The sequence below is a fragment of the Bradysia coprophila genome (genome assembly GCF_014529535.1).
Source record: "Bradysia coprophila strain Holo2 chromosome X unlocalized genomic scaffold, BU_Bcop_v1 contig_128, whole genome shotgun sequence".
NCBI lineage: Eukaryota > Metazoa > Arthropoda > Insecta > Diptera > Sciaridae > Bradysia > Bradysia coprophila.
In genome coordinates this window covers 3,085,143-3,106,823 of record NW_023503295.1, presented here as the reverse complement: position 1 = coordinate 3,106,823, position 21,681 = coordinate 3,085,143, and the positions used below count along the sequence as shown (strand labels likewise).

Genomic DNA, 21,681 nt, shown 5'->3' with positions numbered 1-21,681 from the left:
CCTGAGGATTTGTGTTACCTTCAGTATGTATATTTACCTTGGATGCAACAGCATAAGTTACAAGAAAATATGATGATGGCAACATTACAAAAATTAATTCACCTGAAGGTCGGGATCCGTATTTTCTCTGATCCGCTGAGTGTCTATATACTTTAGTATAGGTGACGTCAATCCAACGCCATCTAGGTATCATATAAGTGTGTATTCTTATTAAAGGAAGAATAAAAGTGCGACAACGTGTCATCATTGTCGTCATCATAGTTTCAGATTGGCGTTCTTGAATATTTTTAAGGCGTGTACAACTGAGTGGGTCGACTGAAGGATTTGGTTCATTATTTTTAGGTTTGTGTCCGAAGTGTGTCTTTGTTGTTGTTTTATGGTATTACGCAATTTATTTATTTTTTGTCGTACATTTTGAGGTAAGTATAGACAAAATGGAATATTTAACGAGATCGTATTCATATAAACAATCTTTAGCCCCTTATAACAATATATTCTTTCAGGTTCCATCGCGTTGAAAGTAAACCTTTTTCAATGGAGTTTTTTGTTTTATTTAAGTAGATATTATCGCCCAAAACCACTTACAGTGGAGGTGTGACGCAAGTCCTGTTATCCACTTACAAAAGAACTGATATCGGTGTAGGTGACGCTTACAGATTCGACACGCAAAAAGATATGCGTCACAAATGGCAGCTGATGAGGAAAGCACGCGAAAGTTTGATCAACAAAAATTTTACCCGAAAAATTTTAGAAAGAAAATTATAACAAAAAAAAATTGCGTCAACAAGTGGTAGATGGTGAGTAAGGAAATTTTTTGTGAAATATATTGCTTTAAAGAATGGAATTAAAACGGAAGAAAGCCGAATCAACTCGTTGACGCAATTTTTTTTTTTGTTAGAATTTTTTTTCTAACATTTTTCGGGTAAAATTTTTGTTGATCAAAATTTCGCGTGATTTCCTCATCAGCTGCCATTTGTGACGCATATATTTTTGCGTGTCGAATCTGTAAGCGTCACTTACACCGATATCAGTTCTTTTGTACGTGATCGCAGATAATAGACAATCATACAGTGCAGTTTGAACGAAATATTCTTCTTACAAAACTGTATAACTTTCTCTTTCATCTCAACCTTCCAGCTTTCATTTGACGAAAATCGAAAATTTTACTACAGTTTGTTCAAAAATGAAATGCACAGTTTTTAGTATTTCGAGACATTTCAAAATTTCAATCTGTCAGATAGTAAAGGATGCGTTTAATTAACCGGCGCATTAACAGATTTGAAATTTGAATGGTTTTTTCCACAGCTACAGATTTTTGCATGTTAAGTTTCTTACATTTTTTGCAAATATCATTTTAATAGTAGGAAACTTAGATTTCGTCAGAAGAATTTGCGAACGGAAAAATGTAAATTTATTTTTAGTCTGAGTATTGTTCTACATCTATAATTTCTCTTAGATCGTGTCTTTATTCAAAGAAATCGATGGTGTTGTACAGCGGCTAACTGTTCAACTTCAATTAGCAGCAAAAAATCATCACGGAAAAAAATTCAATTATTCGAAGCAAATTTAATGTTGAAAATTTGGTTCGAATATTTAAATATTTGTCACAAATATTTCAAATATTATTTGTGACAAATATTTTAAATTATTTGTCAATTTTTTTTTAAATATTTATGACAAATAATTTTGAATTTATTTCTAATAAATAATTTAAATATTTGTTGCAAATTTATAAAATATGTGTCACAAATAATTTAAATATTTGTCACAATAAATTTGGAATTTATTTGTCACAAATATTTAAAATATTTATAACAAATAATTTAAAATTATTTTATATTTTATATACAGTGAACGACATCTCAAATGTCTCACTGTCATTTTTTTCAGAGAATGTCATTGTGAATTTGCAATGACACAATAAAATTCTCAGAAAAATTTGACAGTGAGACATTTGAGATGTCGTTCACTGTATTTGTCACAAATAAATTGCGAATTTATTTGTTACAAATATTTACATATTTGTGTCAAATATTTATATATTTGTAGAAAATAATTGTTGACTAATTTTTTTCCCTGATGCTTATTCGTGTTTCCAATATCGTCACTTCAAGTGCTGATAAAACTTCTTGTAAAAAATTTGCTAAATGTATGAAGCAGACGGTCTTTCTACAGATTTGAGTATTCAAAGACCATCGATTTGTTTGAATAGAAACACGATCTAAGAGAAATCATAGATGTAGAACAATACTCAGACTCAAAATAAATTTACATTTTTCCGTCCGCGAATTCTTCCTACGAAATCTAAGTTTCCTACTATTAAAATGCTATCTGCAAAAAATGTAAGAAACTTAACATGCAAAAATATGTAGCTGTGGAAAAAATCATTCAAATTTCAAATTTTTTAATGCCCCGGGTAATTAAACGCATCCTTTACTATCTGACAGATTGCAATTTTGAAATGTCTCGAAATACTAAAAACTGTGCACTTCATTTGTGAACAAACTGTAAATTCAAAAATTTGACGAAAATCGAAAATTTGACTAAAATCGAAAATTTGACGAAAATAGAAAATTTGTCGAAATTAAAAAAATTAACGCACTTAAAACGCTCATAGATCCAAGATAAGCAACTTTTTAGGGAAACCATGAAACACGCATCGACTATAATCTAAAACTCTAAAACTTTGTCTTTGAAACGAACTTTATATCTGCCATATTTTCTGAGTTATGGCTGACATAGCTCGCACTTAAAACGTTCATAGCTACCAAATGATCGATTCTTGGAGAAAACCATCAAACACGTGTCGCCTAGAATGTGAAACTCTATAATTTTGTCTTTTAAACAAACTTTATATCTGCCACATTTTCTGAGTTATGGGTCCAAAAGTTCAATAGCTTAAAACACTCATAGCTCCGAAATTATAAGCTTTTATGAAAATTCCTTCAAATTAGTTTCTTAGAATTACGTCCTTGACATACCCTGAAAATTTCTGCCAAATCCACCGGTAAATTCAAAAGTTTCGTTGTAACCGTTGTAACAAAGGGACAAAGTGACAAATTTCATACAAATTTTCAAGTTTTGAAATTTAATATTTCGGCCAAATCTTATCCCTATGAGGCGTGTGATAGCTCGTTGAACTCGTATGGACGTCTAGATTACGAATAAAATAAGTGGGGGTAGTAGGAGCGGAGGGGGAAAAGTCAAAAAAGTTGTGTATATATGTTCCTCAGTCCTACGGAAACATTTTTTTTGTCAAATTTTTCAGTGTGAACGGACTTGCGTCACGGCCTTTCACTAACGTAAAACTAACTTCAAAATTTATATTCTCATCTCCGTAAAAAGCATTTCAAAAAATACTTTAAGATCATATATATACAAACTTATGTGCTAGATATAATCCTTAAACAAAAAAAGAAATGTACATGGGGATGTCGATATAGACATACACTGTATGTATGTTGGTAGAATGGGTTGAAAAGTATCAAGCAAAACAAAATGTTAGACAAAATTCTGAATTTATACAATGGGTACACCCACACAACTACCAAAATCTCAATTTGCCCATTTATGAATTATAGTAAGAAATTTTGTTCTAAAACTTCTGGATAATTGCGTGGTATGTTCAGAGATTCGAATAAAAATTGATTGAGTTCAGGTTTACCTCAGCCTGATTATGATTTGACCCTGCATTTTACAGTTTCAAATTCAACCGGAATCTGATTTCAGGTCTCGTAGATACAGGCTCCGATCAGGTTAATCTGAAAACTTGCTCTGTGAGTTTCATGTTAACCTGCACCTGACCTAAAATCACCGAACATGAAATGATAAATTTTGTGTTCAGGTTTAACCTGGACCTGAACCCTGATCTGAATCATGTTTTTTTTCTATTCAGGTTAGACCCGACCTGTTCCGAGCATTGCCTTCTGTGTCACTTTCAAGTGAATTTTAGTGTAACCCCTCTGCCCTAAAGGCAAATTCCCTTGTTATTAGATGAGTCATTAGATTTCATTTAGAGAAACGACAGGCTCCTCAGCTTGCATTTGTATAAAAATATTGTTCTGACAGCTGCGTCTTTACAGGAGGAGTAGGATGCCCTAAAATGCGATGGATAGATGGCGTCGAATAAGATCTTCGGGCATTGGGAATGAGAAACCAGGCGAAGACCCGCAAGTGGCCGTAGCGCCGGAAAATTAAAACGTAAGCGACAGCTTTACTTCAACAAAACCGTTTAAATCTGATGCTTAAAAACAAACATTCATGCGATGAAGTGGTGCCAATGTTCAATTTTTCTCGGATACCCTGTAAACGCATTCGAGATTTTTTATGTGTAGCCATAGACAACCTACACAAAAAAAAAAACTTTTTATACCCTGAACATAAACGTAAAAAGAATAGTTGAGGAAAATTACTTCATGCAACGAAAACGCAAGACATTGAGAACATAAGCAGAAAATCCTTGGGTTGAAAAAAGTAAAAGGAAGAAAGAATAGAAGTAGGGAAAAGGTAAAATTTTCGTATGCTTGTTATATATGAAAATGGTTTTGTGTAACGTCTGATCAATACCCAAAGTCCCAAACGTAATAAGCAAAAGTCGCAATGTCTTTCCCTGAAAAAGATGGGAGGAATCTATCTTTATAATATCGTTTCACATGATTTGCTTTGCTCTGTTCCCATCATATCATACAGCCACGCAACGTGTATATACATTTACTAACCATGAACATTTTTATACACTGGCGTCAATATTACATTTAAATTTGCTAGGCAGGTGGCATGCGACTCGTACGTTGTATTTGGGCGCTATACGAATGTTTTAAAAGAAAAGTCGTAGCGAAATGTTAACTGCATGTAAACGTAGCCGAGTAACAAGTTATCCGCCAAAAAACCCTAAAGGGTAAAAGTGTGACGCAAGTCCTTGTTTCTACTTACAAAATAACTGATATCGCTGAGGGTGACGCATTTTTCGCCTCAACGCAAAAGTGTTATCAACAAAAAATTGAACCAAAAAATTTAAGATAGAAAATTTTAGAAAAAAATTGCGTCACAAGTGGCAGATGATTCAGGACATTATTTTCTCTATTTGAACTATTTTCCTCAACATCTGCCACTTGTGACGCAATTTTTTTCTAAAATTTTCTATCTTAAATTTTTTGGTTCAATTTTTTGTTGATAACACTTTTGCGTTGAGGCGAAAAATGCGTCACCCTCAGCGATATCAGTTATTTTGTAAGTAGAAACAAGGACCTGCGTCACACTTTTACCCTTTAGGGTTTTTTGGCGGATATCAGTTCTTTTGGAAGTTTAGGTGTAAGGGTAACTAGTTTTGTAAGCAACTCATGTCGACAACAGCTGAAATCCAACAAAAAAAAAATATCCCAAATTCATCGAAAAATCCGATGCAAGTTAGGAAGTGCCAGAGGAATCATCTCTCATCCCAAAATTTAGTAACCAACCTCGGAACACCTCACTTACATCGAAAATAACCCAAATCCATCGAAAAATACGATGGAAGTTAGGAAATGCCAGAGAAATCATCTGTCATCCCAAAATTTAGGAACCAACCTCGGAACACCTCACTTACATCGAAAATAACCCCAATCCATCGAAAAATCCGATGGAAGTTAGGAAGTGCCAGAGGAATCATCTGTCATCCCAAAATTTAGGAACCAACCTCGGAACACCTCACTTATATCGAAAATAACCCAAATCCATCGAAAAATCCAATGAAAGTTAGGAAGTGCCAGAGGAATCATCTGTCATCCCAAAATTTAGGAACCAACCTCGGAACACCTCACTTATATCGAAAATAACCCAAATCTATCGAAAAATCCGATGGAAGTTAAGAAGTGCCAGAGGAATCATCTCTCATCCCAAAATTTAGGAACCAACCTCGGAACACCTCACTTATATCGAAAATAACCCAAATCCATCGAAAAATCCGATGGAAGTTAAGAAGTGCCAGAGGAATCATCTGTCATCCCAAAATTTAGGAACCAACCTCGGAACACCTCACTTATATCGAAAATAACCCAAATCCATCGAAAAATCAGATGGAAGCTAGGTAGTGCCAGAGGAATCATCTCTCATCCCAAAATTTAGGAACCAACCTCGGAACAACTCACTTATATCGAAAATAACCCAAATCCATCGAAAAATCCAATGGAAGTTAGGAAGTGCCAGTGGAATCATCTGTCATCCCAAAATTTAGGAACCAACCTCGGAACACCTCACTTATATCGAAAATAACCCAAATCTATCGAAAAATCCGATGGAAGTTAAGAAGTGCCAGAGGAATCATCTCTCATCCCAAAATTTAGGAACCAACCTCGGAACACCTCAATTATATCGAAAATAACCCAAATCCATCAAAACACTTTTTCCAACATTTACCAATCATAATTCATAATTACTAGCTGAAAAAAAAATTATTTCTTTTCACACACACACACAACACACGCTGTTATATGGCATTGTATGGAAACTTCCGGGAGTCCTAGCTCCCAAAAACGCTTGCATACCCCCATTTTTTAAAATCTTATTTTGATCTAGGGCCCGAGATTGACCTATAACCAAAATTTCAGGAAAATCGTAAGAAACGTTTAGAAGTTACGAAATCGTCCTTTTTTATAGGAACTAACTAACTAACGTAGGCAATTTGAGTTATCTGAAAATACGAAATTTTGCTTATTTTCAAACAAACATCAATATTTCGAAGTTCAATATCTCGGCCAATTTTGAAGCTGCAGTAACGTGTGATAGCTCGTTGAACTCGTATGGATTCCAGATATCCTAGTTTGAGGGTCGTTGGAGTTAAGGGGGAGAAGTCAAAAAGTTGCTGTAAATATGCTCCGCCGTCCTCAAAAAAATTTTGTTAAAACATTTTTGGTAGTGGACTTGCGTCACGCCCGCTAACTAACGTGCGGGCATGATTCCGTAACCATACGAAAAGAACTCAACAACAGCAATTCACGGGTAAATTTGAGGCAAGAAGTATACGAATTAATTTAGGATGACTTCAATGGGATCAAGCCAAACACCTTTCCAATTCCATTTGTATAAGATGAATTTAATGGCATCAAGATCAAGGCAAACACCATTCGTGTAACGATTAATTTAGCTTGATCGAATGAAACACCTTTCCTACACCATTCGTATAAAGATGACTTCAGGAAATTCCACATGGTATATTTCGTATTTGTAACATCCTAAAGTTCACTCAAGCTTCATAAGTTGAATAGTTGCAATGTGTTTGGTGGTTGCAACGATGAACACACTGAATGCTCGAATGACGCAACCCAAATATGATGAATTTGTGTGCATATGTCTAACCAACATTTAGGCGATATTTCGATTAAACACCCAACTTTCTACAGAGTATTTGCATACTTCGAGGCAGGTCCTATTTTTGGAATTTTGTTTTGGAAATTTTTTCCAAAATTTCAAAAAATTGCCGAAAATTTCCAAAAACTGCGAACATCCAAAAACCAAATTTTTCCACCATTTCGAACAGTTTTGGCAACTGCTGAATCAGCCTTGTGTTTTAACTGACTCTCGATTGTTTCTTGACACTATCAGGTTTTAAATGAAGACGACGAGCATGATTAATTTGAAAGATTGATTGTCATTGTCATTGTTGGCTCGTGTTTGTTGTTGACTCGCAAATTTTCACTAATTACGAGGATAAAGTAATCTTTTAATAGCTCAGATCGTTTGGAAAGTATATGTTAGCTGTCAATGTTCATCAATTTGTTGGAGAATTTGGTTAATTGATTCGTCTCGTCGTGGAATTTTCATCGAAAGTATCGCAACTTGTACATAACCTCAAAATCAACACACATTGATTCAAAATTCGAGATGTCGATTAACTGTTGTACTTGCACCGAGCCCATTACCAATGCAGAATTTATCAAATGCGAAGGATTATGTGCAGGAAAATTCCATTCAAAGTGCGTCTCGCTCAACAACACCGCATTGAATGCAATCACTAACTGTCCAAATGCTCACTGGATGCAACATCAGCGGCAAAACCATTGGAGCATCCATTGACAAAATGCGAACTGTCGTGGACAATTTATCAAAATTGTTGTCGAATGATCTACTGTGCGGATTCAAAATGTTAACAGATACATTGGCGTCAACCATAACATCGATTCATCGCCCGTCAATTAGTCCAGACTGTAGCACTCCGAATCCATCGAAAAGGCGTAGGGAAGAGACGTCGAATGTATCCGAATATAACGGTGAAACTAGGAAAAAACATTGCAGCAGCATTGGCAATCACATCCTAGTAGCTTCATCTGATCATAGCAGGAAAAGTGTCGTAGTATCCAATAACGACAAGAGAGTGACGTCGGAGTACTTAACGAAATATTTGTCCAAAGAGCTCGGTATTGAAGAGTCGGATGTCAGAGCGACGTTATTAAAGCCGGCACGACTAGCCGATGCAGACATAAAGTTTCTTCAATTTAGAATTTCCGTTCCGTCAAGCGTTTACTATGTAGTCAGAACATTAGACAATTGGCCGGATTCGATTAGAATTCGTGATTATGTCTTTAAGAACCATGGGAACAGGAAATTCGTGACAAAAGAGGCTTTTTTATTGAAGCGTAATTGTCAGCAAAATGTTACGAGGGATGTCAATCAACCGTTACCGAAATCGCCGATGACAACGGAACCAATACCGAACGCAGATCAAACGGAATCACTGGACGTTGGGTCACCAATGACCCTGGCCGAATGAAAAATCTAATTGACGCGAAGTGTATTGACATTGCTAATTTTGCGTAGACCGAAACTAATTCGTACGATACCTAAGTCTTTTTGATTGTGTTTTTTTTGTTCTTTTCTCTTTAACTTTTGACCTAGAGACTATTTGCATTTGATTTTGTGTTTTAGTTGATTCATTTTTCTTTATTAGTGGTTCGAAAGCTGTGCTTTCGTTTGGTTAAGTGGTGTCCCATATTGATCGGCTAAGATTTGACAAATTGTACGTTTTTTGAATACGCCAGTAAGGTGCAAATCCGTTGGTGTTTAAATAAATAAATAAATAAATAAAAAGATGAGAGCGTCAATAATCAAACATTAAATCATTGAGAGCCGGCTAAAACATAAGGCTGAGCTCCGGAAAAACAGTTCGAAATTATGGAAAAATTCTGTTCGTAGTTTTTGGAAATTTTTGACAATTTTTTTGAAATTTTGGAAAAAAAAGTCCCAAAATTTTTTTTTCTAAAAATATGTCCTGCTCAAGGTGTGGTGCGGAAGTCACGTTAAGCCGGTTGTCTAGACTGCACTTGGTATTTGCCGTAATGGGCAGTTAGTGAGGTCGCACATCGTTCGAACAGTCATTTTGTAATACTTTGGCTAATCGAACATTGTGCGAATAGGTAAAGGATTATAAAGTGACTATTGGAACGATGTGCAAATAGCATTATAAAGTGACTATTTTAACTCATTGTTTTCCGTTGTTTTCATTTGTTTCTTTGTTCTAGAGCTCAAGAGTTGTAAAAATTAAATTTCATTAACTCAGCGCGCTCACTGGTCAACGAAAAAATAGATTTCCTGTAGATTTCCTATAAAAACAGCTTACCTAAAAGCCTGTGTAATGATTTGGTATTACCAACTTTACGATCCACATTCCTAATGTTACAAATGTGAAAGGAAAACATAATGTCCCCGATACTTCGTTCGAACAGCCCTAAAAAAAAATATAAACTTGAAGAATGGACGGATTGAAATATAGAAAAAATTCCTCTACACTCAACGAAATGACGGAAAAATAAACATAACAGATAATCTTTTAAATATTCAATGAGATCGGCATTATGGTACATGCTGCTGATGCAGTGTATGCGTAGTGTATATTGAATCGCGATTGAGTACATAATTTTATTATTATTATTATTATTGAAAAGCGCTGCTCGGATAATTCATATCCGATTGGAAAAAGCACTTCAACGAAACATTTTATATTGCTTTCGCTGGTTCATCATTGAAAGTAAATTTAGGCTTAGCAAACATAATAAAAATAACGAGACTCTTGTTGAACGATACACTAAGCCGTTGGCGTATATAATGTGTGTTCGTTATCGATTGTTGAAAACTTTTCAAAGTTTTGCAATAAAATAAACTTTTCCATTTCTTGTCGAGGCTGCACATCATTCAGCTGGATTAATTTTTACAGTCGTTAACGTTCGAAATTTGTTTCATTTCAGTATATTTAGCTCATTTAGCTTATCCTTCTATCATAACCGTTTTTTTCAACTCTTCATAGGAACGAGCTAAAATAACCGTTCCTGTTACTGCCGTATTAAGCAAAAACATCGCATGTCTTTTCGCATTAGCTTTTAAGAGCTTTCGAAAGCTTATGTGAGCTTTAAGCTTCTTTTAGATTCCATTCAAAAAGTGGAACATTCCATTGGAATCCACGCCATAAGTCGTATAAATTTATACGTCAGAGAGAGCTTTTTTCTCCTTTGTTACGATCTGTCAGTTTTTCTATTTTGCGATTTAGTATGGAAATGAAAACTAAAATTGAGATATCTTTGCTGTTGTATGTCGTTTTTCATATTTTTTTGAACCAAAATGTTTTAAAGTGTGTTTGGAATCGATTGGCATTGACAGATTGTGTGAAAATAATTTTTCTATTTTATTATTTTGTAAATGTCAATCGATTCCAAACACACTTTAAAACATTTTGGTACAAAAAAATATGAAAAATCACTTAAGTGAAGGTCAAGGTCACATCCTTATTCTTTGTTATATTTTATATTTTTGCAGTTTTTCAATAAAATGTTGGGTAAAATGTTCGCAAACGATTGGTGACTATTGTTACGTTTACTGATCTTGTGTTTTTCTAATCGTGCGTTTTCCTTTGATTGACAGTTATCCACCTTACCGTAGAACGCATGTAGTTTGAAGAACTGCCACACGTTGACGTCCCTGATGAGCTCCCCCAATGTGTCTGTTTTCATTCTATAATTCGCGGGAATTATAGAAATGAACTGTGAAGTTCTTGAAGCTAGCGGGACGAAACGGTGTCTCTAGGTACTCTAGAATATGGCCCTTCTTTCGTGGTTTTTTTTGTTCTGAGTGAACGATGGATCAATGGACGAAATTTCTTTTCTTGCACAGATAATCCGTAGACCCTCTAAGCTCATGTGCGTCTTTCTTCCTTAAGACGACCAATGTGGTATTGGGTTCAGGAATGAATGGATCGGCGAGTTATGATTCACTTCAGGTTATACTCTTCAATGAGTATATAGAAGAGGAACGGGCAAGTTAGGTTTAGTCCCAAACACACCGAGACAGCAAAGATATCTCAATTTTAGTTTTCATTTCCATACTAAATCGTAAAATAGAAAAACTGACAGATCGTAACGAAGGAGAAAAAAGCTCTTTTTGACGTTTAAATTTATACGACTAATGGCGTGGATACGGCAGTGTACACATATATGTCGTTGTACCTCGCTCGAAGTATTTACTACCGGATAATAGCGACGGAGTCAAAATATACCAAAACTATATTGGCTAAATTACAAGTCTTCGGATAAAATGATTTATGGATGATTGCTTTACATTACATCACTTTTCGGTTAAACCTGCCAAAATCGACCAAAAATTTGGTTTTATTATATCAGCAACGCACTTCAAGCAAAAGGGTGATCACAGTCGACAGCTGTCAAATCGAGTACTATTTTGCATGAAATTGTTTATAACAGTGTTTAACAGCTGTATGATACACTGTTCAATTTCAGTCTATTAAGGCCCGTCATTGGGAAATGACAGGACATTGTATTCGTGCACCGTCTCTTTAGGTCCCCAAGGCATATTTAACCCGATGAGACCGACTGGGATACCTGTTGTCCCAGCTTGCATCCCTTTGCATCTTTGCTGCATCCTGTAGGCATCTTTCACAAGATTTTGCATCCCAAAAATTTTTTTTAAAAAGAAATGAATTTATAGGGTAAACACTAAAACACTTTTTACCCGATGCAAAAACAAAATTTTGTTTTTTGTTTTGTCGCGATAAAACACAGAAAATATTTCGACTCAACTGTGACACTCCGCTATTATAAGGACTAGAATGAATGTTTGCTGTGTTCACTTCAGCGGTAAAATATTTTCATTCAAAAAAGTGTCCGACACTTCAACGATGGTAGACATTTATTAAAATTGTAACCTCTCCCACTTCTTTAGTAAGCTAACAAGATTCCGCTGAGTCTAATTATGCCACCTCTTCGAACAAAAATATCGGCTGAGGTCGAATAATTCTCCGCTGAGCTTTAAAAAACCTCCGCTGAGCTCTAATAAATCTCCGTTGAGCTTTGACAAATCTCTAATGAGTTCTAATAATTCTCCGCTAGGCTTCATATGAGTCCGTCAGACCTTAGCACGTTGTAGTAAGGCAATGAAGCTAAGCGAACACTCAATAAGCATCAGCGGATACCTAATAATTGTTGCTATGATTTAATAAGACTCCATTTAGCTTTGGCAGATCTCCGCTGAGTGTCCGATTCGCTCCATTAAGCCTTCCTGCAACTTGCTTATGCCTAACGGACACTTCCTGAAGCCTAGCGGAGAATTATTAGAGCTCAGCGGAGGTTTGTTAAAGCTCAGCGAAGAATTATTAGAACTCAGCCGATATTTTTATTCAAAGAGGTGGCATAATTAGACTTCGCGAAGTCTTCTTAGCTTACTAAAGAGGAACGAACATTTATTTACGCTCAGCGCAGTCTTACGAGAGGCTAAATTTTTAATAAATGCTCTCCCATCGTTGAGAGAATGTCCGCTGAGCTCTCGTAAAGCTTTAAAAAATGGTCGATGAGCATTAGTAAATGTATACGCTACCCTTTGTCAACTGTTTCATGATTTTTATAATATGTCCGACACTTTTTTGAATGAAAATATTTTATCGCCGAAGTGAACACAGCAAACATTCATTCTAGTACTTATTGTAGCGGAGTGTCACAGTTGTGTCAAAATATTTTCTGTGTTTTTGTCGCGACAAAACAAAAAAAAACTTTGTTTTTGCATCGAGTAAAAAGTGTTTTAGTGTTCAAATATGCCTTGGCGACCTAACGAGACTATGCCCAAATACAATGGAAAGCATCATGGGTGAGTTTCTTTGAATTTTTTCGGTGAATTTTTGTGATAAAATTTTCCATACATTTTCGGGAAACTGTCCTGTCATTTCCCAATGACGGGCCTTAAGAGGGACACTCATGCTTGGAGGGCGTTGCTATCAGAAATTAATTTTTTGTTATGCATAGACTTTGACGTATGATTTGTGCAAATCATATAAGTAGGATTCTTCTTTCAAAAAAACAGAAATTTCAAAATGCGAAGATGGCTTTAAAATTCCTTTCATTATTGTTTGATAGGTTGCAGTGTCATTCCAGTTTTACTCGTTTCATCATGGGAGGATTTGAATATTCTCGATACTTGAGGCAATATTTTGAAAAGCTTATTATCCTACATCTTAAATGAAGACTAGACACTTAAAATAAACGCTTCTCGTCAACTGTATGTGTGTGTGTGTGGATATGTGTTAGAGTGTTTTTCCCCCCCCACACACACACACACAAAAGAATGAGCTGAGCTCCAACAAAATATGTAAGGCTCCCACCTCTTCTAATCTGTATTTCCATCAATTGAAAAATCCCATTAATGTTTAAAAAATATAAAAATACTTTATTTTGAATTGAAATATGGTTATACTTTTATGGTATGTACACTCATATCTTCCCGCTTCCCCGAAATGATTTATATGTTAAATAATATAAAAGAAAATATTTTTCGGGTAAATTTTCCTTCCCATATTTACTTCGTTCATACACTTGCTTACTTGCTTGCGTGCTATGGGTTACCTATAATACGGAGGAGTGGAAGAGAAAAATGTGTATACGTAGGATGATGTGTAATGTAATATTTGAGTCTGTTATACGAAGGTACTCTAGGGTAAAAGTGGATATTATTTGTGTTATCTTTATGCCATAACACCATGTTATCCTTGTTCATTTCAAATACGCGCTGTAATGAAAATACAATATAGATTGAGTCGAGTGTTTGGGATGTTGTTCGCTTGCCGAAAAATGGTTTGGGTTTTATAAATACACCGAGCAAGAAAGAACGAACACAAAAAAAACATGCCAAGTTCTTAGAGGGCTCATGATGAATGAAAGTTAGTATAAATCCTTTTTTGTTGTTGTGTCTGTATATACTTAATATCATATCATCTTTAGCTTTAACAACCATCAACATATCAAATGAAAAGCCCAAAATAGGTTGCAAGGGAAGTATGAACGAAAAAAACATAATAATAAAGTATTAATTGAAAAGGTTTTTGTCTGTTTCTGTTTTCGATGGACGCTTACAAAAAAAAACATGAGCCCCGTAGCTCGATATCGTCTATGTCTTCGATGGATTATACGTACAGTACAGCAGTGCTCATACAAATAGCATTTTACGTAAATTAGGTATTCGGTCAAAATAACCCCACCAAAATAACGAATTGTAGTAATAACTAATGTCAAAAAAATTATTGGAAAAATGACGAGATGACCAGTATATCGACAAAATTCGAGGATATCAACAGAATTCGAGGATATCGACTATATTCGAGGATATCGACTATATTCGAGGATATCGACTATATTCGAGGATATCGACTATATTCGAGGATATCGACTATATTCGAGGATATGACTATATTCTAGTGTATCGACAGAATTCGAGGATATCGACTATATTCGAGGATATCGACTATATTCGAGGATATCGACTATATTCGAGGATATCGACTATATTCGAGGATATCGACTATATTCGAGGATATCGACTATATTCGAGGATATGACTATATTCTAGTGTATCGACAGAATTCGAGGATATCGACTATATTCGAGGATATCGACTATATTCGAGGATATCGACTATATTCGAGGATATCGACTATATTCGAGGATATCGACTATATTCGAGGATATCGACTATATTCGAGGATATGACTATATTCTAGTGTATCGACAGAATTCGAGGATATCGACTATATTCGAGGATATCGACTATATTCGAGGATATCGACTATATTCGAGGATATCGACTATATTCGAGGATATCGACTATATTCGAGGATATCGACTATATTCGAGGATATCGACTATATTCGAGTATATCGACTATATTCGAGGATATCGACTATATTCGAGGATATCGACTATATTCGAGTATATCGACTATATTCGAGGATATCGAATATATTCGAGTATATCGACTATATTCGAGGATATGACTATATTCTAGTGTATCGACAGAATTCGAGGATATCGACTATATTCGAGGATATCGACTATATTCGAGGATATCGACTATATTCGAGGATATCGACTATATTCGAGGATATCGACTATATTCGAGGATATCGACTATATTCGAGGATATCGACTATATTCGAGGATATCGAATATATTCGAGTATATCGACTATATTCGAGGATATGACTATATTCTAGTGTATCGACAGAATTCGAGGATATCGACTATATTCGAGGATATCGACTATATTCTAGTGTATCGACAGAATTCGAGGATATCGACTATATTCGAGGATATCGACTATATTCGAGGATATCGACTATATTCGAGGATATCGACTATACTCGAGTATATCGACTATATTCGAGGATATCGACTATATTCGAGGATATCGACTATATTCGAGTATATCGACTATATTCGAGGATATCGAATATATTCGAGTATATCGACTATATTCGAGGATATGACTATATTCTAGTGTATCGACAGAATTCGAGGATATCGACTATATTCGAGGATATCGACTATATTCGAGGATATCGACTATATTCGAGGATATCGACTATATTCGAGGATATCGACTATATTCGAGGATATCGACTATATTCGAGGATATCGACTATATTCGAGGATATCGAATATATTCGAGTATATCGACTATATTCGAGGATATGACTATATTCTAGTGTATCGACAGAATTCGAGGATATCGACTATATTCGAGGATATCGACTATATTCTAGTGTATCGACAGAATTCGAGGATATCGACTATATTCGAGGATATCGACTATATTCGAGTATATCGACTATATTCGAGGATATCGACTATATTCGAGGATATCGACTATATACGAGTTCGACTGTAATTGGAAGATATAAAAATTGTGGCTAGAACTTGCCCAGAATTCAATAAGTACAACATCGCAAATGCAAATACAATTATTATTTTTTGGGAAGTTAGCGCCGCAGGCCGTGAAAAAAAAAGCAGGGTCGAGGGGCGGCAGCCCCCGCATAGGGGGTCAAGGGGGAATATCTTTTAAATTATAAGAAAACGAGTTCGAGACTGACCCTAAATATTATGGGTAATTATCAGTGTTTTGTCCTCTTTTTTTTTCACCGGGGTTATTTTGGTAGTAGTTATTTTGTCTCGTCGATATTTTATTGGGGTTATTTTAACCTAGAGCCAAGGTCAAGGTCATCACATAATATGTGAAAATTCAACTTTATCCTGCAATTTGGTTATATATTCGACAAATCGAATTCAGGCTTTTTTACGTTCCGATTGGGCAACAGCTGTGTGTATACATACATAAAGTTCGAACGAGAACAACTATGAACAAATGAAACACATGTGGTTCCATCATTTCATAAACAACCAAGAGCACGAGCAGGTATGCTTCAATGTTAATGAAAAATCAGACAACGAGCCCTAAAACACATCTCTGCCAAAACAACGGTATACTTAAGTCGATGATTGGCTGTCAAAGAGTAAACATCTCTGCGAAAACAAGGACATACTTCAGTCGATTTTAATGTGAACTTTCCACTGGTTAGATAGGTGTCCTTACTTGATCCATTTGCATAGCACAAACACGTGTAGCGAATGTGTCTAGTTTTACCACTCATTGCCGACGGTATACGTTGTAGTATATAGTTCGCATTAGTTTTGAATTTCTTTCGGATTAGCGATCATTTGACAGGTGATCAATTAACCTAACTCCTTGTAATGCGATGAGAAACCGTTTATACGAGATCTTTGTGTATCCGTTCTAAGCAAACTCTCCTTAAAATTGCCACATTTCGGACCTAACTCCTCGCCGATTCCTACGGGAAGAAAAGAGGGCACAGGCAGGGCCTTGGGGGCAGTTCCCAAGTGCGCTCAACTGTGAACAATCTTTTTCAGCATCAGTACATGAAATATTTATCTCATAAAAAAATCGTCATAATTGTCAATATTATATAAAATCAGGATAAAGGTGACTTGTGGTGACGCATTCGAATTTACTAAGAAAGGAAAAATTTTGGTTAAATTAAAAATCCATTAGACAATATGTATGAAACAGCGATGTAAATCTTTGAACCATTTCTTTTGTTCTAAAATAACATTTTCAGAGTTCCCACGACTTAGGAAGGCTCCTAAAATTAGGAATTTTAGGAAATTTTAACGGTAATTTTAGGAGATTTTGCAAGTAATTTTAGGAGTATTTTAGGAGATTTGATAAAGGTTTTATAAGTAATTTCCGGAGGAATTTTTGCAGCCTCAAGATCTTTCTGTTTCTCATACACTTCGTAAAATAATAAAAGTGTTTCAGAAAATTAATATGTTCAATTAGGGGTGTGCGATGGATATAGGATCGAGACAGGCATAGTCCACAAAAAATTGTTATCATCCCTAGATGTCAAAAACTCGATTTTCTCAATTGAGCCATTTTGCCTCAATTTTAGACCAAACAAACACTCATGAAACAAACATTTCTCACATGATTTTCAAAAACTTTTTTGTTCTGGATAGCCTACAACATTTTCACGCTATGGTGTTTTGAGATGGGGTTGAATTTAGTTCATAAGCATTGAAGTAGCAAACAATTTTCCACTGTTCCAATGAAGAACCATATCGAAAAACAGTCATCCATCGATGTCGTTGATTCTGTTTTGTAAAATAGATCGTCACAGAGTTTTTAAAGCAAAAAAATTAAATTTTCACGCTATGGTGTTTTGAGATAGGGTTGAATTTAGTTCATAAGCATTGAAGTAGCATACAATTTTCCACTGTTCCAATGAAGAACCATATCGAAAAACAGTCATCCATCGATGTCGTTGATTGTGTTTTGTAAAATAGATCGTCACAGAGTTTTTAAAGCAAAAAAATTAAATCTTCACACTATGGTGTTTTGAGATAGGGTTGAATTTAGTTCATAAGCATTGAAGTAGCAAACAATTTTCCACTGTTCCAATGAAGAACCATATCGAAAAACAGTCATCCATCGATGTCGTTGATTGTGTTTTGTAAAATAGATCGTCACAGAGTTTTTAAAGCAAAAAAATTAAATTTTCACGCTATGGTGTTTTGAGATAGGGTTGAATTTTGTTCATAAGCATTGAAGTAGCATACAATTTTCCACTGTTCCAATGAAGAACCATATCGAAAAACAGTCATCCATCGATGTCGTTGATTGTGTTTTGTAAAATAGATCGTCACAGAGTTTTTAAAGCAAAAAAATTAAATTTTCACGCTATGGTGTTTTGAGATAGGGTTGAATTTAGTTCATTAGCATTGAAGTAGCATACAATTTTCCACTGTTCCAATGAAGAACCATATCGAAAAACAGTCATCCATCGATGTCGTTGATTCTGTTTTGTAAAATAGATCGTCACAGAGTTTTTAAAGCAAAAAAAATTAAATTTTCACGCTATGGTGTTTTGAGATAGGGTTGAATTTAGTTCATTAGCATTGAAGTAGCATACAATTTTCCACTGTTCCAATGAAGAACCATATCGAAAAACAGTCATCCATCGATGTCGTTGATTCTGTTTTGTAAAATAGATCGTCACAGAGTTTTTAAAGCAAAAAAATTAAATTTTCACGCTATGGTGTTTTGAGATAGGGTTGAATTTAGTTCATAAGCATTGAAGTAGCATACAATTTTCCACTGTTCCAATGAAGAACCATATCGAAAAACAGTCATCCATCGATGTCGTTGATTCTGTTTTGTAAAATAGATCGTCACAGAGTTTTTAAAGCAAAAAAATTAAATTTTCACGCTATGGTGTTTTGAGATAGGGTTGAATTTAGTTCATTAGCATTGAAGTAGCATACAATTTTCCACTGTTCCAATGAAGAACCATATCGAAAAACAGTCATCCATCGATGTCGTTGATTCTGTTTTGTAAAATAGATCGTCACAGAGTTTTTAAAGCAAAAAAATTAAATTTTCACGCTATGGTGTTTTGAGATAGGGTTGAATTTAGTTCATAAGCATTGAAGTAGCATACAATTTTCCACTGTTCCAATGAAGAACCATATCGAAAAACAGTCATCCATCGATGTCGTTGATTCTGTTTTGTAAAATAGATCGTCACAGAGTTTTTAAAGCAAAAAAATTAAATTTTCACACTATGGTGTTTTGAGATAGGGTTGAATTTAGTTCATAAGCATTGAAGTAGCATACAATTTTTCACTGTTCCAATGAAGAACCATATCGAAAAACAGTCATCCATCGATGTCGTTGATTCTGTTTTGTAAAATAGATCGTCACAGAGTTTTTAAAGCAAAAAAATTAAATTTTCACGCTATGGTGTTTTGAGATAGGGTTGAATTTAGTTCATTAGCATTGAAGTAGCATACAATTTTCCACTGTTCCAATGAAGAACCATATCGAAAAACAGTCATCCATCGATGTCGTTGATTGTGTTTTGTAAAATAGATCGTCACAGAGTTTTTAAAGCAAAAAAATTAAATTTTTCACGCTATGGTGTTTTGAGATAGGGTTGAATTTAGTTCATATAGCATTGAAGTAGCATACAATTTTCCACTGTTCCAATGAAGAACCATATCGAAAAACAGTCATCCATCGATGTCGTTGATTCTGTTTTGTAAAATAGATCGTCACAGAGTTTTTAAAGCAAAAAAATTAAATTTTCACGCTATGGTGTTTTGAGATAGGGTTGAATTTAGTTCATAAGCATTGAAGTAGCATACAATTTTCCACTGTTCCAATGAAGAACCATATCGAAAAACAGTCATCCATCGATGTCGTTGATTGTGTTTTGTAAAATAGATCGTCACAGAGTTTTTAAAGCAAAAAAATTAAATTTTCACGCTATGGTGTTTTGAGATAGGGTTGAATTTAGTTCATTAGCATTGAAGTAGCATACAATTTTCCACTGTTCCAATGAAGAACCATATCGAAAAACAGTCATCCATCGATGTCGTTGATTGTGTTTTGTAAAATAGATCGTCACAGAGTTTTTAAAGCAAAAAAATTAAATTTTCACGCTATGGTGTTTTGAGATAGGGTTGAATTTAGTTCATAAGCATTGAAGTAGCATACAATTTTCCACTGTTCCAATGAAGAACCATATCGAAAAAACAGTCATCCATCGATGTCGTTGATTCTGTTTTGTAAAATAGATCGTCACAGAGTTTTTAAAGCAAAAAAATTAAATTTTCACGCTATGGTGTTTTGAGATAGGGTTGAATTTAGTTCATAAGCATTGAAGTAGCATACAATTTCCACTGTTCCAATGAAGAACCATATCGAAAAACAGTCATCCATCGATGTCGTTGATTCTGTTTTGTAAAATAGATCGTCACAGAGTTTTTAAAGCAAAAAAATTAAATTTTCACGCTATGGTGTTTTGAGATAGGGTTGAATTTAGTTCATAAGCATTGAAGTAGCATACAATTTCCACTGTTCAATGAAGAACCATATCGAAAAACAGTCATCCATCGATTGGTCAGTGATTCTGTTTTGGTAAAAATAAGATCAGTCCACAGAGTTTTTGTAAAGGTCAAAAGAAATTAAATTTTCACGCTATGGTGTTTTGAGATAGGGTTGAATTTAGTTCATAAGCATTGAAGTAGCATACAATTTTCCACTGTTCCAATGAAGAACCATATCGANCACGAGAAAAACAGCACCATCGATGTCGTTATTGGTTGTAAATAAATAGATCGGTCACAGAGTTTAAAGCAAAAAAATTAAATTTTCACGCTTTGTTCGAAATAGGTTGAATAGTCATAGCATGAAATACAAACATTTCCAATTGTTCCACATGAAGAACGCATATCGAAAAACATCATTGCCACGATGTCGTGATTGTTTGTAAAATAATAATCTCACCAGAGTTTTTTAAAAGCAAAAAAATAAATTTCAAAACGCATGTTTGAGGAAGAGGTTGAATTTAGTCATAAGCATTGAATAGCAAAAATTTTCATCACTGTCTCAAGAAAGACATTATCAAAAAAGTCAACCAATGCGATGTCTGATTCTGTAAAAAGAAATCGGCACAGAGTTTTTTAAAGAAAAAAAATAAATTTTACCTAGGGTGTTTTGAGATAGGTTGAATTTAAGTTCATACTATTTGAGATACATACATATTCCACGTTCCAATAAGAAACCATATGAACAAACAGTCATCCATCATTCGTTGATTGCTGGTTTGTAAAATAGATCGTCAACAGAGTTATTTAAAAGCAAAAAAATTGAAATTTCACGCATGTGTTGGAGATAGGGTAATTTAGTTCATTATCATTGAAAGCAAGTATCAATTTTTCACTGTGTCCAATTGAAGAACCTATGAAAACAGATCATCTACATCGATGTGCGTTGTTTCTGTTTGGTAAAATAGATTCGTCAACA

General features: G+C 34.8%; 1 long non-coding RNA gene across 1 annotated transcript; it reads right to left on the bottom strand.

Annotated features, from left to right (window-relative positions):
• Window positions 1-2,932: 2,932 nt before the first annotated feature.
• LOC119067751 lies at window positions 2,933-11,747 on the bottom strand. The gene is made up of 3 exons (XR_005086018.1): window positions 11,644-11,747; window positions 10,835-10,844; window positions 2,933-2,943 (listed from the first exon to the last, which is right to left on the bottom strand). It is a non-coding gene; the product is annotated as an uncharacterized LOC119067751 (long non-coding RNA).
• Window positions 11,748-21,681: the final 9,934 nt, after the last annotated feature.